The sequence below is a fragment of the Ovis aries genome, chromosome 2 (genome assembly GCF_016772045.2).
Source record: "Ovis aries strain OAR_USU_Benz2616 breed Rambouillet chromosome 2, ARS-UI_Ramb_v3.0, whole genome shotgun sequence".
Taxonomy (NCBI): Eukaryota; Metazoa; Chordata; class Mammalia; order Artiodactyla; family Bovidae; genus Ovis; species Ovis aries.
In genome coordinates, this window is record NC_056055.1 from 244,493,048 (window position 1) to 244,518,621 (window position 25,574).

General features: G+C 39.2%; 1 protein-coding gene across 21 annotated transcripts in view; it reads right to left on the reverse strand.

Annotated features, from left to right (window-relative positions):
- Positions 1-25,574, reverse strand: part of CDC42 (cell division cycle 42) — a 51,988-nt gene that overhangs the window by 20,414 nt on the left and 6,000 nt on the right. For 3 of the 21 annotated variants that reach the window (XM_042242537.2, XM_042242534.2, XM_060408781.1), the window contains one exon: positions 13,408-13,502. The gene's annotated coding sequence lies outside the window, so the exon portion shown is untranslated. 21 annotated transcript variants of the gene reach the window in all.

The window sequence follows — 25,574 nt, forward strand, 5'->3', positions numbered from 1 at the left end:
ATTTCTTGTTAGCTAGAGATGCCACCTTATTAACATAAAAATGTCAACAGAATTAGATGCCAGGCCTATATGCTCCTATAGTAACCTCTGCAACTCTGAAGCATCACTTAGGCCTGTTAGTATCTCTGTATATATATGAGGAATGGGTAACATACAGGAAATACACCTTCTTCCATTCTTCATCAAAACCATCTTGACTGCATCTCTCTTTATTTAACCTCCTTTTATCTTCTCTCTTCCCTGTAACGCGCTAGAGAACAACGCACTAGCATACTCATACTCAGTTAGGGATCTTGACCCCTGAACTAAATCACTTATCAAAATAACAACACTACACCAAGAACTAAATTAATTCTAGAGAATTATTCTAGAACAATGTCTTCTAATGATTAATAAAACCAAGAAGAGAAAACAGAAATGGCTATCTTCTCATAGTTCCTCAATCCACCTCTGAAAAACAGGATGTGCTGTGCTTAGTCGCTCAGTCGTGTCTGACTCTGGCAACCCCATGGACTGTAGCCCACCAGGCTCCTCTGTCTATGCGGATTCTCCAGGCAAGAACACTGGAGTGAGTTGCCATGTTCTCCTCCGGGGGATCTTCCCAACCCAGGGATCAAACTGAGGTCTACCTGTATGGCAAGCAGATTCTTTACCAGCTGAGCTACCAGGGACTACTAAAAAACAAGGTCTTCTGTAAAATTTATTTCCAATTCAGAGTGAAGAAAAAAAAGGTAAGCAGAGACTTCTGATCATCCTACAGAATTATCTTCCTAAAAATAAATTATGCCTAAAAATAAATTTCAAGTTCGGTTCTTGCATCTTCCATGTCTCATGACCATTACGGGTAATTTCATTTTACACAGAGTTTAATCATAAACACTGGCCAGAAAGTAAGGTTTGAGCAGGGTGGCAGAGACTGCTAGCAACTGCTCCTCTCTTCTTTAGTAAAAGAATTTTACTGGCGCATATGGCTCCTAGTAAAGACAACATTTCCTAAATTTTTGTGCAGTTGCTGCTAAGTCACTTCAGTCGTGTCCGACTCTGTGTGACCCCATAGACAACAGCCCACCAGGCTCCCCCGTCCCTGGGATTCTCCTGGCAAGAACACTGGAGTAGGTTGCCATTTCCTTCTCCAATGCATGAGAGTGAAAAGTGAAAGTGAAGTCGCTCAGTCGTGTCCGACCCTCAGCAACCCCATGGACTGCAGCCCACCAGGCTCCTCCATCCATGGGATTTTCCAGGCAGGAGTATTGGAGTGGGGTGCCATTGCCTTCTTAGATGTGACCAAGTTCAAGCAAATGGGGATGGAAGCAAAGCATGTAATTTTCAAGACAAGCCTTAAAAACAAGGAAAACAGTTTCTCTGTCCCACCTGGCCTGTAGGCTAGAATGCATCATAACAGACATGAGAGCAGTCACAGTGAATCAGAAGGCAGAGATTACAGCTAAGGATGAGGAACACAGTAGGAGAAGCCAGCCCTGTATTGCCTTCCAGGACTTTTACAGGAGAAAGAAACTTTGCCTTCATTAAGTCCCTAGTATTTTGGACTTCTCAGTTACAGCAGCAGAACTGAAATCCTAATCTCTGTATTTCACAGACTCTAAGACAACGATTTTTAAAATACATCCTAAATTAGAGATGTTAAGTGTAGAAGATATAGTCTTACAATTCATAAAATTATAGTAATATTTGGACTTATCAAGTAACTTTATAGTAAACTTGACCACTTTTGAACTTTGTCTTGAAAACACCTAAGATAAATACTATTGTTAATATAAATTCTATTGTTAAATTTTAACTGTGGTTAAAACTGCCATCCTTAAATATGATAATCCTTATCTTCAGTCCACCTATGGTATTCACTTTTAAGACTTATAACTCATACAACCTAGCAAATACAAAATCATCAGACCACTTCTAAACTTGAAACTTCTCGTAAATGAAGAGCTAACATTTCTTAAAACTTTCACTAAAATTCTCTAGGAAATAAAGAAGTTTAAAACAAAAAGTTTCCATGACTAAAGACACAAATACCACTGCCACATGGCTAAATCACAAACTATCACAAGCTATGATGGAGAAGGTTAAACCTGGCCTACAACATTCCAAAGAAAAGAGAAGCTATCATTAATAAATGTGTTAAAAGAGAAACATTTAAATCTAATTCAAGTTGAATTCCTCTTTTTTTATTATAGGTATATTAGGAAATTTATCAAAATGAACTGTCTTCAGGACAGACATTTCACAAATAACCAATTTAGGATACTGGTTCTTCGTATACTGTATGCATGCCAAGTCATTTCAGTCGTGTCTGACTCTTTACAACCCTATGGACTGTAGCCCACCAGGCTCCTCTGTCCATGGGATTCTCCAGGCAAGGATACTGGAGAGGGTTGCCACTTCCGACTCCACGGGATCTTCCCAACCCAGGGATCGAACCGGTGTCTCTTATGTCTCCTGCACTGGCAAGCAGCTTCTTTACCACTAGCACTATCTGGGAAGCCCTCTTTGTATGGTAAAAACCTAAATGTGGTACCTCTGTATTTGATACCATTAAGTATAAGAAAATGCTAAAAATGTCCACCAGGAAACATAACTGTTGAGCAAAACCTACAACACAAGTTGTCTTAGATTAAGTCTACAATGTAAGTTTAGAAACAAGGTAACAATATTTCAAATTGGCTAATTAGGCTTATCCTCCAAATATAATTTTTAAAAATATCTCTGCATTGTTAAGAACAAAATCACTATCTGAGGAAGATCTTTAAGCTTTTCCACTGAAAGATAATGGAGACTGAAACTCACGTGAGAGAAATGGGATCACAGTTTGGCCAGATCACTAAACATTGCTGCTTTGAAAACCTGCAGAAGTCTGGATCTTTTTTGAGCAGGAAAAACAGCCCCTAAACCAATCAGGCCCTTCTTTGGTGTCCTGCTTAGTAAGCTGGAAAGAACTTCCAAGCTACATAAACTTAATACATAACGTGGCAATAATTTTCCTAACTCTGAAACCAGGAAAACCTTCAGTTTTAATCTCTGCTCAGCGCTTACTAGTGACCTAGGCAAGTTTCTTGAATCTCTTTTTGCCTCAATTTTCTCATTTAAAAACAGAACTAATTATAATTTAAACCAACACCTTGCAAAGTTATAAAGATTAAATAATATTAAAGAACCTGGCTCCTAGCACATACTCAAGATACATGAATTCCTCTACCAAGTATGCCAGTTAAATCAATCCCATCACACCTGTTTTCATCCAAAGGCGCAAAAAGAGCACCACGCTTTCTTCTCTCTTTAGAAGGCTGTTACCTAAGCAAAACTTCTCACACTTTACCCAAAACACGCACATCAAAAACAGGCTAAAATAAACTGATTATATTTGCTGTTATTTATTAATAGTGAGTGACACACACACAAAAAAAACAAGAAATCCATCCAAATATTTCTTCTCCTGAAGACTCCCATATTATTTCTTTCTGTATTTCCTGCACTTTTCTCTATTTACAGAGCAGTCCTTAAAACCAAGGTACTTAACAGGTGTTAACAATATATTTTAGGGGACTTCCCTGGTGCTCCAGTGGCTAACATTCCATACTTCAAATGCAGGGGGCCTGGGTTTGATCCTTATTCGAGGAACTAGATCCTGCATGCCACAACGAAAGATCAAACAATCCCACATGCCACAGGCAAGGCCTGGCACAGTCAAATAAATAAATATAATTTTCTTAAATGGAGCTTTAAAACAAAACAATATAATTTTGGTATGGGAACAGACCCAGTCAGGTTTCCCTGCTGGCTCAGATGGTGAAGAATCTGCCTGCAAGGCAGCAGACCTGGGTGCCACCCCTGGGTCGGGAAGATCCCCTGGGATTACAAATCATCACTGCCCACATGCAAACTGATGAAAATCTGACAACTGTTCATCTAAAACAATAAAACAGCCAGTTATTTCACCTTCTCCCTGCTGGAGATAAAAAATTTCCAGGTGGACAATTAAAATCTAGTGGTAGGGTGTGAGAGCGCCCCCTTCTGGTCACCTGTTGTTGTGCTCAGTTCAGTTCAGTCGCTCAGTCGTGTCCGACTTTGCCACCTCATGGACTGTGGCACGCCAGGCCTCCCTGTCCATCACCAACTCCCAGAGTTTACTCAAACTCATGTCGATTGAGTTGGTGATGCCATCCAACCATCTCATCCTCTGTCGTCCCCTTCTCCTCCCACCTACAATCTTTCCCAGCATCAGGGTTTTTTCAGATGAGTTAGTTCTTCCCATCAGGTGGCCAGGGTACTGGAGTTTCAGCTTCAGCATCAGTCCTTCCAGTGAATATTCAGGACTGACTTCCTTTAGGATGGACTGGCTGGGTCTCCTTGCAGTACGTGCTGTCGTGTTCAACTCTTTGCAACCCCATGGACTGTAGCCTGAGACCCCACGGACTGTATCCCACCAGGCTCCTCAGCCCACAGAATTGTCCAGGCAAGAATACTGGAGTAGCCTGCCATTTCCTACTCCAGGGAATCTTCCTGACCCAGGGCTCGAACTTGTGTCTCTTTCATCTCCTGCACTGGCAGGTGGATTCTTTATCACTAGTGCCACCTGGGATTCCCCTGATAGCTCAGCTGGTAAAGAATCCCCCTACAATGCAGGAGACCTGAGTTTGATCCCTGGGGTGGGAAGATCCCCTGGAGAAGGGAAAGGCCACCCACTCCAGTATACTGGCCTAGAGAATTCCATGGACTGTATTGTCCACAGGGTCACAAAGCGGTGACTTTCATTTCAATTCAGAGCCACCTGGGAAGCCTGACTCCAGCTTAAATGAGGTTTCTGTTATCAATGTTCACACTGTTAATACCTTTTATAAAAATCTTTTTCCCATTATACTTAATTCAGCCTCTAAATCAGCAATCCCAAAACTATTACCTCAAGCAATCACAGTCAGGATTACCCAAAATGAATGTTATCAATTCAGACTCCTGGACCCTCACCCCAAATCTAATAAACCAGATCTCAATCCTCCCTATGTAATTCTCATGTACAGAGAAGTCTGAGAACCGCAACCACATATGATAACCAGACAAAAAATACCAGTAACAAAAGAATGCAAACTAAGATAAACACTACAAGCATTTAAATCGCCAAGAAGTGAGTTTCTTCAAAGTAGAATCCAAATTATCACTGTAAATTATCTATATCAACCAGGTATTTACTAACACAAAACTCATGGATACTGAGAGATCATGAACCAAGATACTTCAGAGATGCTTTAATACTGGTTCAACCTCAGTGTTCTCAAATAACAATGCCAACACTTATATAGCACTCCGTGCCACATACTGTTCTAAACGTATTACACATATCTGTACATGCCATTCTCTCAACAACTCTGAGGTATGTACTATACATCCCTGTTTCACAGATAAGAAAAGAAGGGTTCAGTGAAGTTAAGTAACTAGATCAAGATGACTAAGCCAGTAAATGGCAGAACTGGAATTTAAGCCCAAGCAGTCTGTCAAGGTTCTGCTCTAAAACTCTATACACTATACCACTTTCTCCTGAGAAGTGACATTAATAAAAACAAACATGATCACTACAAATGAAGTGGCACGTATGTGACAGTTGCCAGCATCAGGCAGAGGAAGCTAGAGAAGGAGCGAGGAAGACGGATTAAGTTCATTTCCGATTTCTTCACCCTGCAGACAACCACTCAATCTTTATTGGGGAGAAGGGAAGCGAGAATTTGTAAGATAAGAGTTTGCTCTTCCTCTTTCTATCTCTATACTCACAAATCTTCCATTTCTTAGGCTTCCTAACCTGACAGTTCAGCAATCTATCAGAAATCAGTTGTGGGACCCCAGCTAAGAGCATTGGTTCAGAAGCCAGGCTGGCTCTACCACTCTAGCTTATGTGACCTTAGTCAAGCTATTTAACTGCTGTTTTCACTTATCTCAAAAATAAAAATAATACCACTCTCATAAAGTTGACTGAAGAAGATAATATATGTAAAGAAGTAAAAGTGCCTGGCCTCCAATAAATGCTTACTAAATGTTTACACCTACTCTTAAATGAGTAAAGTCTTTACTACAAATGTAATCAAATTTAGAGTTATCATTACAAAGGTGGTCATTTCAGAGTCAAGTTCCAATTTAATTAGGGCTATTCTGAAAAGCATGACATGTATTATTAATATTAATAATATCACATATTAAAATGTCACCAGATGACCCACAGATGGGAAGGAAGTAGGGGACCAGGGGAGAGACTGTTTTTGCAACATACATAATGGCAGCTTCAACAACATGCGCGAACTAGGCCAGACGTGTTTGTAAATCCTATGCTAACTCTCTATTTGAACCATGTCAAATCACTGTAACAGCAAAGAGGTTATGTAGTACCAATTTACCATTCTGCTATCCAGAGTGGCTAGAAAAGTCATTTTGGACCAACAGCTAAATACTATTTCTTTTTAATAATGAAGTTCATTTGTACCATAACTTGGAATTGGTTGGTGTTGAGCAACCTTAGGCACAAAAAACGACTGCCAATCCTAAGGAAGAAAAATTGTGAAATAAGGTAATCATCTACATTCCTTCCCAGTATCTATCACTCTTCCTGAAAACCACACCAAAACCCTTCTCTTAGGTTCTTAATTAAATGCTTTGGTGGTTCAAATTACCCTTCAAGGATCTCTAAACTAAAGTCCCTTTAGTTTTCTGGGATTCCTAAGCTCTATCTAAATTTAAAGAGACGATGGGGGTCTTCCCTAGTGGTCCAGTGGCTAAGGCTCTGGGCTCCCAGTGCAAGGATCCTGGGTTTGATCCCTGGTCAGGGAACTAGATCCCACATGCTGCAACTAAGACCCAGCACAGCCAAATAAATAAATATTTAAATAAAAATAAAGAGACTTTGGAACTCTCTCTTTAGCATCATTATTAGCTAGATGCCAACTAAACTCCACCAACAATGCAATCTGCGAGGAAAAGAACTCACACAGGGGAAGGGAACAAAGCTCCCGGCCACAGATGCCTTGACTTCCCATGCACCATCATTCATTCCAGACATAAGGCACAAAGAGCATATGAAAAGATCTGGGGGTTAAGTATTTGCTAATAAGCATGTTTTGCAAAAAAAAAAGATGTATTCTCAATCAGATTACTATATCCCTTATAAAACGATGTGAAATATTAACAGTAAACAGTGTGAATAAAACCCACGTCTAATTTTTGCTATTCACTGTGGTAAAAATAACTAGTCTTTGTGCAGCATTCCTGTCATAGAACTCCTAAACCCTTGAAGTTCCCCTAAATGATAGCAGTATCTTTTGTCATTCATAATGTGCTCCTTCCTAATAGTGACTAGGAAGGGGCCCCTGGATAGCCTTGGGATGGGACTGCTCATCAGAAAGGCCAAGCAATGAGAGGGTTAGAATTTTCAGCCCTACCTGTCAACCTCAGCAGTAGGGGACGGGCAAGAGAGCATTGGAAACTGAGATCTGTGAAAACTGTTGAAGATTTAAGAGAGCTTCCAAGTTAGTCACCACATTGTGCTGGAGAGTGCCTGCCTGGAGAGGACCTGTATCCCATACCCCAAATTTGCCATCAGCCAGGCAGCAGGGTGGATAGCCTCGGCACCCCATCTGCAGCTGCTGCCTGAAGCTGAGGCAGTCTTGTGGGGATGAGCCCTTAAGCTGTGGGGTCTACACTAATTCTGGGAGTTAGTGTTAGAATGGAATTGACAGAAGTGATATCAGAAAAAAATACTACATTCACACTAACACAAAATACACCCAAAGTAATATTCTTTTCATCTGAAATACAGTTCTCCCTGAAGCAACCCATTTTCATACTTGCAGGAAAGAGACATCAAGAATCAAGAGAATAAGAACCCTGAATAACAAGCCTTCCTTACATATCTGATGACACGCCTGCTCTGGTTACAGGGTTAGACAGAATGAATAAACTTGGTGCCACTTGTCTCTCCTCTCACATCCAGTCGCTTTTGGAGAATACGGTGCATACAGCCTTTTGCAGCTCTTCCCAGAAACCCTACTGCACCTCTGTCCTAGATGCCTTTCTCCCCCAAAACAAGCAATATACATAAAACCTTGAAAAGGGACACTTAGTTTCAAACTAAATTTAAGAGTTCATCCAATATTACTTAGAAGAACCCAAATAAAGAATATTATTTTCCTTCAAAATTGGAATATTCCTTAATGAACTGAATCTCCCATCATTTTGCAGATATTCTGGCCTAAATGGAAAGGAATTGCCCCAGTGCCAGACAGTTAACACCCATGTATCCTGATAGTCTTTCCCAACTCTTCAGAATTCAGGCAAACACAAAACAAGTCACATAAATACAGTTCTTTTTGAACTTGATAATCTGTTTTCAGAGTCCTAAGTAAACAAGGAATCATCTTAGAAAACTTTGGTGCTCATTCAAAAGGTCAAAATGATTCAACTACTGCTCAAACTTATCTGCTCTAATAAAATCCAAAAGAAGCTTAATATGATCACATGGTTTGCCTCAGTTTTCAATAATAAATGTGTGCATTCCAATTTGAACAATAAATTAAAACCAGAATTCTATAAAGTAACTTTCTGTTAGTAAAAAGCCGACAACCCTGTGTTAGGAAAGACAGTCTTCATGGGTCTCTTGTGGTCCTAAGCATCTTCTAGGTATGCTAAGTGGGCAAGGCCCTGATCACTCTACCCAGACCATGTCACAGGGTTATTTGCAGCAAACCACCTTGACGGGTACAGTAAAGCCTCCCTCTGGGACAAACAGCAAGGCGGCCTTCTGCATGCTACTAAATAGTAGGTTCCCCAAGCTCGGAGCCCCTCAGCTATGACACAAACCCAGTGTGTCACCCATCCGTAAGTCTTAGGGGTAAGCGACCCAGCACACAACACTCTCATCTCCTGCTGCTGGCTATGGCTTAATTAAATTCGTTGTCTCCGACCCATGTTTTCTGCCAGCATCCGTAAAACAATACAAGGCTAACATATTAGCTTTTAAGGGGAGTAAAATAAAATCCCCAACCCTGTTTACTTAATTGACTGAGCTCTATGAGAATGATTTTGTTGTGCACTTGAGTTGTGGAAGTAAATAACAGAGCAATTAAATGATTTCTTAGAATAATAAAGAGAGTAGAGGCTAGGTTACCAGGCCTCATATCTTATGCAGTATCCAAAGGTGTTCTTCACAGAAAACCCTCCTGAAATAATCAACATTTTTTTTACACCTTGGTCTCCTCACTCAAGCCAGTACATGTTCCCCAAGAGCTGACTGGTTGTTTCACTTGTTTATGTTCCATCTTCCAGGTGTCTGTTCTAATAGGAAGAAATGTGTGAAGGCCAGAATCCTCTATCAAGAAAGGTGGTAAAATAAAAATAAGAATGTATTTGTTTTGCTTTGAATAAAGCTAATAAATCAGCTATTTTTGCAAAAACCAAACCTTATTTTGTTCTCCTATCCTTAAACAGCTGTGAAAGTCAAAGTATTAGTCACTCAGTCACGTCTGAGTGCAACCCTATGGATTGTAGTCCGCCAGGTTCCTCGGTCTATGGAATTCTCCAGGCATATGGAGTGGGTTGCCATTCCCTTCTCCATAAGATCTTCCGACCCAGGGATCAAAGCCAGGTATCCTGCATTGCAGGCAGATTCTTTACAGTCTGAACCACCAAGGAAGCCCCTAAACAGCTGTGAGTATGCTTATTTTCCCCCAAAATTCTACTTATTCACTTCTAAAATTAAGTCATTATACAATGTTAAAGGACAAAGTCTCCTGGTACATGTCTGAGAGCCCTGTTGTTGCTTTTTTTCCTCTCAAATGTTTAACATGAGATTGGCAGATATATGTAAAATTCGCCCCAAAATTAGTCAAAGAAATCAGGGAAACAGACTTGGGCAGAATGTGATAACACTACAAAAGCCTTTGATTGCTGGAAAAGATAATGGGTTTTTCTCCCCTCTCCTAAATGTACTTTCCAGATGTTACATAAAACAAAAGTATCTTTGGGCAAAAACATCTCAAATTCTTCATGTATCTCTCCCCCACAAAATGGCTGCAAAATTTCTAATATCTCCAGCTGACAATTAGATGCATTAACATACGCAAAGTGTTGAAAGGCAAACATTAGGCATTCATTAAAGCAACTACTCAATTCTTCCATTCTCTGCCACTTGTGAAAGAAATTAAATATATTGTGAAACTGCAACCTATATGAAACAGTAGAGAAGCGGGTGCCAAATTACGGCTCTCTGGGTCCTTGAAACGCCAAAAAAATGAAGCAACTGTCTGGAAAGCGCTGACAGCAGCACCCGTAACATGAAAAGATTAGATCCTGTGTGGCAAAAAGAAGTTTTCAGCAGGGCTCGAAGTCTGCTGTCAGCTTCATTTCTGAAAATGACTTCATTCAGAAATGTCTGATCCAGTAAGAACGGGAGTCCTTATTTTTAGAACCTTACTGAGTTTTCGTTCCTCAAACTACCAAAAATTAAGGGATGCTAGCCAAAGTAATCATTTTTTATTATCTTTGTGACTCAAAAAAAAATTTAGTCCAATTAATAAGTATCTACTAAGGTATATAATTTCTGAGTGTAATATACTTCAAAACAATTTGGAAAAATTGAAGAGTACGCCAAAATGTATAAGAGTACTAAGAATCTGATTAGAAAAGAAGGGAAATTACAATAAGATTTTCCCTCAAAATATTCAAGACTTGTAGATTTATTCACTGATTCAACAAACACTTGGTAAGTGCCGAGCACTGTCCTATACATAGCCATGCCCCGCCCCCCGCCCATGCCTGGAACAAAGTTCCTGTCCGCTTGGGACAATAATCCTAGTGGTGTATACATACAATAAGGAAATCAGCATCGCCCCCGCACAGCCTTCCTCATAGTATTACTAATACGGACACCCTTATATGCAGTTTTCCTATTCTGTTCTCTTAATTAAGAAAGGGTAAGGAGATATTAAAACACATTCAAATCTACCCTCAGTTTCCTGCAAAAGATCAGACAACAAAAGACAGCATTTCACAGATTCCAGATCTCAAGTCTGCATTTGCTACAGCTCTGAGGTCTGACAACCTAGGCAAATACAGGACTGAAATTGCTCAACTAAGTTTGCGTCTTACTCGGCCCATCTAATCAACTGCAAGTTGCCTGATATTATTTAAATTATCTAATACAGTATGGTGCTTATTTCAATGTCTATGCTTTTATCCATAAAATCTCTCCAAATCTTGGATGTCTAGCCTTACAACTCATCCTGTTTCTATCCTAACTTCCCATCCCCAAATCCCACCTTATCTAAAACACATCACCTAACTATTCCAGCTATCAGAAACTGCCCAAATTCTCTGAACTTCCATGGCAAGGCCCTTCTTAGCTCTTAAGTTTCCTGTCTCATACTCTATCCCTTTCACTCTTCATGCTCTAGCTATACATGTCTTATTATATTCCTCAAACACGTCAAGTCCTGTCCTGCCTACAGGTCTTTATACTTGCCAAATAGTCCTTCCCCATTCACAACACCGTTTGACTTCTCATCTTTCAGATCTCAGCTCAAATCATCTCTTCAGAAAATTCTCCCCTAAACACACTATGTAGAGTACTATCCAGCCACCTCCCTCCTCACTTCTATCGTATTATCCTGTTTATTTCCATTACAGCATAGTCATAATCTATAATTATCTTGTTTATGGTATATTGCAGTAAAGGAAGACAGGTAAAAAATAAGGAAATCTCTGTGAAGGTGGGGACTCTGCTGTATTCCCAGAACACAGATCAATACTGGACACAGTAGGCACTCTGTGAACAAATGTGAAACACCACTGAGCACTCAATTATCTTGTTTTTATTCACAGAAGTGTGTGTTTATTCTAAAAGAGCTTAAGCTCTCTGAGAGGAAAAACTAGGCTTATACTTTATCTCCTTCCCAAGGCACTTAATACAGTACTGAGCTAGAATTGAAAATTTTAATGTACGTAATCCCAGCAAGTTACTTCACGTAATACAGCAAGTTATTTCACTTCTATATCTTTTCTCTACAATAACATCTAACTCACAAAACTGCCACAAAGAGAAACAAAGCAATGTGTATAAAACTATTGATTATCACCTGGTAGAGAGTAAACACCTAGTCTGGCACCTTATTTTTATCCCCAATTATAATCTGCAAAAACCAAAATGGCCCTATGAAAAAGATCAGACTCACTATTGTGAAATGAAAGCATCTAAATACTATATATAAGAAAAATCCTTGCTTCTACTTGACAGGGTTAGGGTTTCCTTTCTGAAATCCCCTCACTCTAATCTCAAAGAACAGCTTAAACTAAATGTCACATTTGTAGCTTAAATTCCAATGTCACATTTGCAGCAAGAGCTTTTGAATGTTACAGAAAGGGTTGCAATCCACTTTACTTAAAGAGACAAAGTAACAATTAATCATGCAGCAAATATCTAGCCAGACTAATATGCCCAGGAAAACAACTCAGAGGAGGCAGGCACAAAATCTTTCAAGTCAAGCAGCCCCTTAGGGATTTGGGGGCTTCCGTGGTGGTTCAGTTTGTAAAGAAACTGCCTGCAATGCAGGAGACCTGGGTGCCATACCTGGGTCAGGAATTCCCCCAGAGAAGGGAATGGCAACCCACTTCCGTATTCCTACCTTGTAAACTCCATGGACAGACGAGTCTGGTAGGCTACAGTCCATGGGGTCCCAAAGAGTGGACACGACTGAGTGACTAACACTTTCACTTTCAGCCCGAATTTTACATTTCCATTCCTGTGTGACTTTGGGCAAGCTTAACCTCTTTTCAAGACCTTGTTTCTCCATTAAAAACAGAAGCAGTACTCACATCACAGGTTGTCACAATGAACTCTGTTACCCCTCTGCACAGCACCTGACACTCAAATGCGAATGCTCTTTATCACTGTGAAGTGACCCAGTGTGCTGTGTGCAAAAGCGTGCAAAAGGTGCTTCAGTGGTCTCTAGCTCTTTGTGACCCCATGGGCTGTAACACACCTGGCTCCTCTGTCCATGGGGATTCTCCAGGCAAGAATACTGGAGTGGGTTGCCATGCCCTCCTCCAGGGGATCTTCCCAACCCAGGGATTGACCATGTCTCTTGCATCTCCTACATTGGCAGGCAGGTTCTTTACCATCAGCACCACCTGGGAAGCCCCAAAATGACCCAGATAAGCAGTTAATTCAGAATATGATTAAGCAGTCTTCTATAGGGGGTTGTGTTTATACCTTATCAAAATGCAAAGTGAAAGTCAATGATATACCCTTGAAAATAAAATGTGGTTTTTACATTAGGACATGATACACAAAGTAAAGTTTTGCTTTCAAAAAATATCAGAAACAATAAGGAACAAGGTTCCCATGTCTAGGCCAGTACCTACCAAAATTTAATATGTACATTCTTTGATCAGCAGTTCCATTTCTAAGACGTTCTCCAAGTATGCAAAGAGGGAGGCACAAACATATTTACCACAGCCTTGCTTGCAGGAGCAAAATGCACACCAACAGGGGAACAGTAAAATAGGTCATATTACGAAGGAATATCATGGAACTATTTAAAAAGAATGACCTATAGTGCCTGTTATGGACTAAATTGTGCCCATCCCCCAAACTGATATGCTGAAGTCATAAACACCAGTAACTCAGAATATAACTGCCAACAAGATGAAAGGCAACCCTCAGAATGGGAAAAAATATCTGCAAATGAAGCAACTGACAAAGGATTAATCTCCAAAATATACAAGCAGCTCACACAACTCAACATCAAAAAACAAATAATCCAATCAAAAATTGGCAGAAGACCTAAACAGACATTTTTCCAAAGAATACATACAGATGGCCAAGAGGCACATGAAAAGATGCTCAACATCACTCATTATTAGAAAAATACAAATCAAAACTACAATAAGGTATCACCTCACACTGGTCAGAAAAGCCATCATCAAAAACTGTACAAACAATAAATGCTGCACCGGACACGGAGACAAGGGAACTCTCTTGCACTGTTGGTGAGAATGTAAATTGATGCAACCAATCACTCTGGAGAACTGTATGGAGGTTCCTTAAAAAAACTAAAACTAAATAAAAATATGACCCAGTAATCCCACTACTGGGCATACACCCTGAGAAAATCATAATGCAAAAAGACACATGTACTCCAAAGTCCACTGCAGCACTATTTACAACAGCCATGACGTGGAAGCAACCTAAACATCCACTGGCAGACGAATGAATAAAAGAAGTGATACATCTGCCGGATCATCGAAAAAGCAAGAGAGTTCCAGAAAACATCTATTTCTGCTTTACTGACTATGCCAAAGCCTTTGACTGTGTGGATCACAATCAACTGTGGAAAATTCTGAAAGAGATGGGAATACCAGACCACCTGACCTGCCTCTTGAGAAATCTGTATGCAGGTCAGGAAGCAACAGTAAGAACTGGACATGGAACAACAGACTGATTCCAAACAGGAAAAGGAGTATGTCAAGGCTGTATATTGTCCACCCTGCTTACTTAACTTCTATGCAGAGTACATCATGAGAAACGCTGGGCTGGAGGAAGCATAAGCTAGAATCAAGATTGCCAGGAGAAATATCAATAACCTCAGATATGCAGATGACACCACCCTTATGGTAGAAAGTGAAGAAGAACTAAAGAGCCTCTTGATGAAAGTGAAAGAGGAGAGTGAAAAAGTTGGCCTAAAGCTCAACATTCAGAAAACGAAGATCATGGCATCTGGTCCCATCACTTCATGGCAAATAGATGGGGAAACTGTCAGAGTTTATTTTTCTGGGCTCCAAAATCACTGCAGATGGTGACTGCAGCCATGAAATTAAAAGACGCTTACTCCTTGGAAGGAAAGTTATAACCAACTTAGACAGCATATTTAAAAGCAGAGGCATTACTTTGTCACCAAAGGTCAAGGCTACTAGACAAGGCTATGGTTTTTCCAGTGGTCATGTATGGATGTGAGAGTTGGACTATAAAGAAAACTGAGCACCGAAGAATTGATGCTTTTGACCTGTGGTGTTGAAAAAGATTCTTGAGAGTCCCTTGGACTGCAAGGAGCTCCAACCAGTCCATCCTAAAGGAGATCAGTCCTGGGTGTTCATTGGAAGGACTGATACTGAAGCTGAAACTACAATACTCTGGCCACCTGATGGAAAGAGCTGACTCATTTGAAAAGACCCTGATGCTGGGAAAGATTGAGGGCAGGAAGAGAAGGGGACAACAGAGCATGAGATGTCTGGATGGCATCACTGACTCAATAGACATGAGTTTGGGTAAACTCCAGGAGTTGGTGATGGACAGGGAGGCCTGGCGTGCTGCGGTTCACAGGGTTGCAAAGCGTCGGACACAACTGAGACACTGAACTGAACATATGTGGAGTATTACTCATCCATAAAAAGAAACGCAATCGGGTCATTTGTTGATGTGGATGGACCTAGAGTCTGTCATACAGAGTGAAGTCAGAAAAAGAAATATTGTATATTAATGCATACATATGGGATCTAGAAAAATGATACTGATGAACCTATCTATAGGGCAGGAAGAGAGACAGATGTAGAGAACGGACTTCTGAAAACGAGGGGACGCGGGGTGAATTGAGAGAGTAGCACTGACACATATATACACCACTTGTAAAACAGACAGCTGGCGGGAAGCTGCTGGATGGCACAGGGAGCTCCTCTCGGCACTCTATGACGACCTGGAGGGGTGGGATGGAGGGGGTTGGGAGGGAGGCTCAAGAAGGAGGGGAGATATGTATACATATAGCTGATTTACACTGTTGTACAGCAGAAACTAACATAACATTGTAAAGCATATATAACATTTTCATTAAGGACTCATGGTAGGTTTTAGTGTAAGGAGTTTAAAGGAAATATTCAAACTGGGTCTCGTCTGCCAATTTTGGCAGGAATGGGTTTGTGTCATTTCAATTACAAAGATAAAAGTATGCCATGCAATTTATATGAAAATTTATTTTTGTAGTGTACATAGTAGTCATCAAGTCTTTTGACAGAAGTAAATTTTTGAAGAATTTATATGTGATGAATCCATAATGTCTGGAACTTTGCTGAGACATGACTGGGGCACACATTTCATTGTAAAGTACAGCAAGAAAAAGAAAATGTCTTAACAGTGTTAAGAGAGTGAGACTGAGTGAATATTCATGCAGTTGTGGAATGTGTTGTATTAGTTACAATCTGTGACCTAGTGTGGTTCTCATTTTAAACGTCAGAAGGCAAAAATGTACAAACACTCTAAATATTAATGTTCAAACACTGATAGAAATTCTAACATGAATAAAAAATAGTATAACTTGTTGGTTAAAAAAAATGTAAAGCAATTATACCCCAATTCAAATTCTAAATTAAAAAAATTTTTTAATAATACAACTATATTTCGAGACAGAGCTTTTAAAGAAATAATGAAGGTAAAATGAGATCATATTGGTGGGCCGTAATCTAACTTGGTGTCCTTATAGCAAGACTGGGACACTCAGAGGGAAGACCAAGTGCAGACCCTAGAAGTCGGCCGTCTAGAAACGAAGAGGAGAGGCCTTGGAAGAAACGGACCTGCCCAGAACCTGCCTTTAAACTCCCAGCCTGCAGGACTGTAAGGAAATAAACGTCTGCTGTTTAAAATCAGCCAGACTATACAGTAACCCTAGCAAAAACTACCAATACAGTGCAAGTGTGGAAGATCTCCAAAATATATTGTTTTTGAAAAGAAAAGTGCAAAGAGTATGCATAATATAGCAACTGACGCGTGCGAATTTTTTAATGGAGAGGAGATACTTATATACTGACAGGTCCAGAGACTCTCTACAAAAATACATCTGCTGGACAAGTGACTGCTTCTAGGAAGAGGACATGGGTGTGTCTGTAATGGGTAGACATATTTTTCATCATATTCTCTTTTGTACTGAAGCTCTCACCATGTACATGTAGTACTTTAATTTTAAAAACAAAGCTATCTATTAAAATGAAAAGATCTCCAAAAGCCTTTCAACAAGTAAGGAAAACATTCTGATCAAACCTGGTCTACAAGATATCAAGTACCAATAAACCAAACCCATAAAAATCTGTGATCTACTTCATGAGCGTAGGCTTTTTTTTTTAAACATATTGTACGGTATTCTAAGATCCATTAAATATTCACTTATTTGCCTCAATAATACCCTTCATCTACTTAGTACTAAAATGTACCAATGTATTTCAACAATCAAAATACTTTTATTGTTTTTAAAAAATAATTCCACTTCAGATAATTTATCCAAAATAAAGAAAATTCTTCACTAAGAAACAATGAAATACCTTAATGTTAAACAGAAAAAAACGATTAAGTAACAATACACCAGAGAATGACATGCAATACATATTAAAAATAGTTATGAAGAATACCAACAGAGCAAACAATAAAGAAAACATCAGCTACGCTAGAGTGAGTGTGTGTGTATATCAATTAATGAACAAGAACCAAGTGCCTAACATCTTTTTCAATCTTCACTGCATCGGGACAAAAGTTAGAATCTAGAACATGTTACACTTCTGTTCTTCCAAGAAACAACTCTACATACTGTAAAAGTCAGCAAGATATTTAAGTGCTTATTATAGCACTACATTGGGTAACGCAGAAACCCTGACTTCAACACAAATTTAGTAATTTCCTCAATGCCTACTCTGTGTCAAACACTATGCTAGATAGCTCAACATACATCACCTTGTATACTTCATTGGTTATAAGCAGGAGAGACTAACACAATTGCAAGTCTGCTACAACTTCCAAAGATTTTCAAAAGTAATAAAACATGGGAGTGGTCAAGAATGAAAGAAACACACACACAGAGGATGAGTTCATGTCATACAGACTCTGAAAGCTAAGGAAGGAACTTTCATTTAATAAGAAGCAGCTACCATTTCTTTCTGATCCATGAACCAATTTTTTTTTAAGCATATCAATCTGTACTCCAAGGTGAACTGTCAAAGGTAACCAGATAAAATACAGGAACTCAGCTAAGAAACTGCTTTAATAATCCAAGGGCCTGAACTAGGAAGTGGCTGTATGCCAGCAGAGAAAGAGCTGACCAGTTTGGGGGTGGAGGAGGGGTTTATTTAAGGAGGTGGTAAATTATGAGGAAACTTTTTTAGTTTGGGAAATTACAGGAGAGATGTGTAACACAGACAAATGGAGAAGTTGGAAAAGAAATCTTAAGGTCAAGATATTACGTTCTTTTGCAAGAAAACACGAAAAAGAATAGCCTTTTCAGAATCAGAACACAATAATTTGGTCCTAAGTCCATCAAGGATGAAATCATGTGCCAGTATGTATCAGAAGTCCCACATACAAGCATACATTTGCAGCAAAAATGTCTGAAGCAAAAAAAAAAGTTACTATAAAACCTGGACAACACACACACCATAAAATGAGTGACAAGCTGAGAACCTTTCTCTGAATAGGTTATCAGGTGAGAGGCCACCATGGTTACAAAACTAACCATGATCATTTAAATTTTGTTACATCTAATGAGGCGGAGGCACCTACATTCGGATACTCAACAATCTATTTTACAAACTACAAGCCTTTTTTTTTTTAATAAGATTACCAAGATTCTGAAGCAAAGCAGTCTACCAATTGTAAAATTAACAGGGTGAACTTCTACAGTAGCACTCAGCTGTGCACTTGAAGAAATAATTCAACAAAGAATAAAGACGTTATAACACTTGCACTAAGTTCTATGTCAAGGCAGTACAGCTGGCATGACTGCAGATGTTTCAGCCTGGCTGCACAGCAGTAACAGTATAGTTCTATCCACTAAAAGAGATCAAGAGAAACAAAAACAACAAAGATAAGAGTTGCAAAGACCGAAAAACAACCAGTATGTGCTGGCCACAAATATGCCTTTTAGAGCACACTTTGCAACCAAAGATAACACCATCAAAGCACAAACTTCTACTTTGATTATGAATTCCATCTATGGAAATTATATACACATACCGCATTTTGAGAAGCTAAGCTCCTATAATGGTATTCCAGATGCATTAATAATACACTTCTTTAAGCAATTATCCTTCTATTAAAAAATAAACTTTTAAATAACGAAAAAAATCAATTTGTTTAATGTCTGTTTTTGAAGACTTCGTATAAAATCAGGTGGAGCAGCACTGGCCACTGACTGAAGACTGACTACAGTAGTTCCCTCTACTTAGAAGGCTCCGGCCTGGACAGCTCAGTCAGTCACCTCCCCTACAGGTCTTTGCTCAAATGTCATTCTGAAGTGAGAACTCCTCACTTACCTTACCTTAAACTGCACCACAAGTTCTACAAACCCTGAAACACTCCACTGTACCCTGCCTCCCCTTCTTCATTTTTAGCCACTTATCTCCAACCCACACACTAGTGTGTCAATTGCATGGGGCCAGAGATCTGTTTTGGTCTACTGCATTCACTTCTATCACCAACACCTAGAACTGTCATTTCCAGAGAGCACACAAAGGGTTGCTGAAATCACTAATTAATAAAACAGTATGGGTTAGAGATGAAGCGAATCAAAAAAAAAAAAACAAAAAACCTTGTTCTTTGAACTAAGAATATACCCATTAGTCGATCCTCTAAGCTCCTAAACCCTCATCTATCACTATCCGGAGAAAAGAAGGGAGAGGGGAACAAAAAAAAAATTTAACTCCCTCTGAAAGACAAGAATCCTATTCCTAAAGCTTAAGTCAAGGCCACAGCCCAAACTAGCTACAGTAGTTAACATCAAACTGTTTAAAAGCCACCCAATATCATTTTGGAGAATAAATATCCTGAATCATCATGAGCAACTGTAGTCTGGGAATGCACAATTCTACTTTTTTTTCTTTTTGTGGCATGGGGGATCTTAATTCCCTGGCCAGGGATCCCCCCACCTTGCATTGGAAGCCCAGAGTCTTACCCACTGGACCACCAGGGAAACTCTACTGAGTTTTAAACTAGCAAAAAAGGATACTTTTCTATAAAACACAAGATCCCTATAAAGAATGCATACCACATGATGTTTCCAACTGTATCACAGTGAAACAGTTAATGTAGCCAATCTTAGGCTCAGTAGCTTTATAATTAAAATGTGCTTCTAATTTTGGAAAAATTCACTCAGATTTAACATCAATTAAAATAGTACACTTAAGGAAACACAGAACTGCCAAAAAATTATTTCCAGAATCTAGGTTTTCACAAAAATCTTTGTTACTGATTAGCAATGGCACCCCACTCCAGTATTCTTGCCTGAAAACTCCCATGGACGGAGGAGCCTGGTAGGCTGCAGTCCATGGGGTCGCTGCGGGTCAGACAAGACTGAGCGACTTCACTTTCATGCATTGGAGAAGGAAATGGCAACCCACTGCAGTGTTCTTGACTGGAGAATCCCAGGGACGGGGGAGCCTGGTGTGCTGCCATCTATGGGGTCGCACAGAGTCGGACACGACTGAGGCGACTTAGCAGCAGCAGCTCTATTTTAAAAGCTGTTTCTAAGTCTTACATTTCTTTTAGAGTGTGTGTTAATATTTGCAAAGAATCACCTCATCTTTGTATTGTTAAAAAGGAACATGAGAGATCTATGTTTTATAAGAGCAGAAATGACACGAATTTCTCAAACTGAAAGTAGCAGAGATAAAAAATTTGATGTCAACAGAAAACAAACTTTTGTATCTTCAACATATATCACATCCAAGACATGAATTGTGATCCTAAAGAAAAATTACCCCACTACCAAAAAATAGTAATTTTCTAAAAAGAACTAAAACAGCCCAACCCGAGTCCTTAACCCTAATCCTGACCCACAAAATCATCTTTCCCCATTCCCCCACCTCTTTTGGTCAACTATCCAACAGTAAGTAAAATGATTTTTTCTATTCCTGGCTCTGAACTAGAACCAAGGACAATTTTTTAGGAGAATACATCTTCATTTCCATGTAATATATGAAACTAGGGGGAAAAAAATCAACGTAAAAGATGGTATCTGGGCCAGGTTTTTGTTTTTGTGAGAAGGGAGAAGTGGATTGGGCAGTATGTATGACAAGAAAAAGCAAAAGAAAGATGTCAAATTATAAAATACAAAAGATTACTGCCACAAACTCCTAAAAAACTTGTTTACGTTAACAATTATTTTTTAAACATAAAACTTCTTTGGATCTCAAATAAAGTAGTTTTAAAAATTACATGACTTTCAGAGCTTTTAAAAAATGGCTTTGAAATTACTGCAAGCTTTTCAGAATATTGGAAAATAATAAATACTCAAACTAGGATTACTGATCCAAGAACAAAGAAAACAGGAGACAGAGACTCCATTTCAGAGATTTCCTTTGCAGCCACTAGACAATCACTTTCCCAGTCCCTAATAATGGACTGCAACCCTTCCAATACCTTGCCTGATTTTTAAATTGAGATGGAGCTACACCCCCATGTTGTTACTGTTAAGCTAAGTTGTGTCCAACTCTTTGTAACCCGGGACTGCAACATACCAGGTTCTGCTGTCCTCCAATATCTCCCAGAGTTTGCTCACTCATGTCCATTGAGTGGGTGATGCTATCTAACTATCTCATCCTCTGCTGCCCCCTTCTCCTTTTGGCTTCAATCTTTCCCAGCATTAAGGTCTTTTCCAATGAGTCAGCTCTTCACATCAGATGGCCAAAGTATTGGAGCTTCAGCATCAGTCCTTTCAATGAATACTTAACTCCCCTATCAATACCCCAAAGATGTGTTTTATACATAACATGCCAAGTTCCATCTTAAGGAAGTGCATATTAGCAATTTCTGTACAAAGATCTTGAGCAGCGTTTAGGTTACAGCAAGAATAGATAATCTATGGGCTCTGCTAAAGTCTCTACCTTTCACTTGCCTCAGGAACTTAAAGTGTTTTCCATTTTTCTACCCATAGCAAAGCCACACCAACAGCCCCTGCCTAATGGAGATTAACAAGCCACCAAATACCACTTTCTCCCAGTCCACTTTCTCAAAGGTGGAACTGGGTGTTCCACGGGTTGGGGAGATGGGGCCATCACCAAACAAGTTTAAAAAACACTGAATAAAAACAGATTCTGACAATCTGTGATCAAATGTAAATAACTTCCATGAACCCTTAACAAACTTACATATCATAAATTTCCAAAATGGGGATATATTAAGTAGGGGTTCGAACCCATCCCCATGGAAACCTCTTCCAGCTATTCTGAAACACACTAGAGAATTAACATAGGCATTACTCTTAAAAAAATTTTTTTAATTTATTTATTGGCTACACAGCATGTCACGGGGGATCTCAGCTCCCTAACCAAGGATTGAACCCATACCCCCAGTATTGGAAGGGCAGAGTTCTAACCACTGGACCACCAGAAAAATCCCCACTCTTAAAAACTGCAAGTATCCCTTATCCCCATCTCCACTGATTTATAAATGCTTGAAAGTGAGAGTGAAGTCGCTCAGTGGTGTCCAACTCTTTGTGACCCCATGGACTGCAGCCTACTAGGCTCCTCTGTCCATGACGAACTAATATTTCCTTTGGCCCTTTAAACAAATAAATCACACAACCGAAAATGATTCAAACATTTTCATAGCTTATATTTTATACTATGTATACTATTTATACACTTCCTGAAACAAATTAGAGTATTAGATACTGATTTAAAGCCCCAGCACTCAACATTCACAGGAACTATCCATTCATTCCTAGTTATCTGAAGAATGAAATTTTATATTTAAAATCTAAGTTTACTTTTGAGTTGTACTGTTATTCTTAAACCTCACAATAAAACTATGGTTTTCTGGCAAAGTAATAAATAATATAGATGGTTTAACTCCACTTCAAAAAATTCTAAAATTGAGCTCCTCTCACCTTCAGCTGTTTTACAAACACTAGAAGCTACAGTGAAGCTGTATTAGGATGAAAATCCTTGAAACCACATATAACAAAGATATCTTTCTTAAGAAACTTGACTCTCGCATCCTATTCCTCTTCATCTGCTTTTAGACAGATTTAAAGTAAACCCAATACAAACAAAAAAATTACAAATATCCTTAAACTGCCTACCAACAAAGTAAATGGATTGTAGCTGAAATCTTGCTCATTTTCTTCTACAAAATTTATCATCTCACAGTCTTTAACACTAATTACAGTATTCTTTAATTCCACCTCCATTTCTCCCCCTGGTTTCATCTGCTCCTCATTTGACCTGTTATCTTCCATCTCTTCTGTTTACACAAGGAGTAACAAAAAGTGATAATCTTTTTAGCTGAAAATGATGGCTGTGGCTTAATATCCAACAGCAGATGGCTTCAAAGTGCCCCTTGGGACACACAGAACGGACACAGGTGTGCCTAAGGCATTGATTCCCAGCTCTCCTGGGGCTGCAGCACCTCCAGCCAGCCAAGAGTAGTCTTATCCTTTTACTCCAGGGTGCCAACTTTTTTTATGTCTCCATTGATTTGAAAAAGGTCACACAACGCTGCTCTAGAGCACACACTGCACAGGGATATTACTGGTGAATCTCTTCTACATCAATCAGTATTAAGAAAAATCAGAAAATGTAATCAAGTCCTTTAAAAACAGCAATAATTTTTTCAGGATGGTAGCTAAATAAGACTAGATTTTAGTTATTAAGATTTTCCCTTGAGACTGGAGATATGGTTTATTTTAGTACCAAAAAAGCAGAAAAATTTTTTTACATTTGATCAGCTAAATGCCAACTTTGTATTTAACCTGTTTTCATAACCAACAATTATGTGAATGATCCTAATCATATGCTCTTCATAACAGCAATTAGTATTCCATAAAAAGTCACTGAGTTCAAATGTGTAACTGAACTCAAGTTCAAGCAGTTCTAAAACTAGAATTTAAGATTAGTTATTACTAAGTGGGTAATGACTCTTTAGAAACTAAACACATTAGTTCCTGATGATGAGCACAGACATGAGGCGATTCTACACAATAGGCAGGAAACTATAACTCAGAGGGTGCTTCAAACTTCAATGAGCATGAAAATCACTTGGAGATCGCATTAAAATATAGATTCTGATTCAGAAGGACTGGAATGGAGCCTGAGATACCTAAGGAGCTCCAAGGTGAGGCTTATGCTGCTAGTTCACAGGACCACATACTTCACACTTGAGAACTTACACCCTTAGCTCTAGACACTGCTTAAGATAATGAACATAAACGTAAAGAAGACACCAATTCCCACTTCATTTAATTTTTATGGTTTCAAGAGATTATCTGGGAGAGGGATGGTTATTAAACTGTTGATGTTTGAGAGAAATGCATGTAAATTCTCAAAAATGGGGGCATTAAGCAAGGCTGTAATAATAGCAAGAGCAAACACCTACAAAGCACTGCTGTGCCCCAGTTAATTGCTTTAAGTACTTCATTTAGAATACTCCTAACAACACTGTGGGGCTTCCCTAATAGCTCAGCAGTGAAGAATCCACCAGCAATGCCCGGGACACGGGTTCATTTCCTGGGTCCTGAATTGGGAACGTTGCCTGGAGAAGGAAATGGCAACCCACTCCAGTGTTTTTGCCTGGGAAATCCCATGGACAGAGGAGCCTACCATAGGGTCGTAAGAGTCGGACACAACTTAGCGCCCAACCACCACCACCACTGTGAGGTAGAGACTACTGCTAGAACTTTTCTATGGAAGGTTAATCCAGTCACAAAGACGTTACTCAGGCTGCATGGAGCTAATAAATGCCAAAGCCAGGATGTGAATCCAAGCAGTCTGATTCCAGAGTCTACACTATTAATCACTATACTTGCAGTGTCTCTCTCAAAACACACAGCAACAGCAAATCAAAATGGCTCACTCTTACAGAAAATGATGCAAGTGTAAAGTGTTAAAGAACAGAATGAGCAACCGAGGTTCTCTTCAGGTGACTGACCACTGACGCTTGGTAAACACCATAACTTGATACGTAGATTTTTGCTGTTAGAAACTGTTCTGGATTTCAGCATAATAGCTAAATATTTTAAGAAAAAAATGTTTCTAATTTTTTCTAATAGGACACCATTTTGGTAGCAAAAATGGGGTTTCACTTCATGGAATGAACAATTTGAGACCAATGTCCCACGGGCAACCAGTAAAGAAGAGTTTTGACATCCAGGACTTATAACAGGAGTGAAGGCCAAAACAACAAGTAATGAAAATTGATTTGCTTTAGCAAAAATATTTTGGAATGAAGGGATGAGTAACTAAAAGTAGAAACGTAAGGGACAAAACTTAACATGACCAAGAATTTTATGCCATTAAATTGAGGAAAAGAAGTCGCATAATTAAGCGACTTTTCAAAACAGAAATTGAGGAAGGAAACACATTAAAGTCTGCATAATTTTTAGGAGAATAAAAACCAGTCATCAGAAAAGATTTTCTAAGCAACTGTTAATTGTTCAGATAGTACACCTGCAGCAAATATAGGAGTAAACAGATGGATATGGTTAAGCAAAAAAATATTAGTAATCATCACTTCAATGAGCCCAAATATGGATATGGCTGACCAAGCACAAAAGTCATCTCAGGAA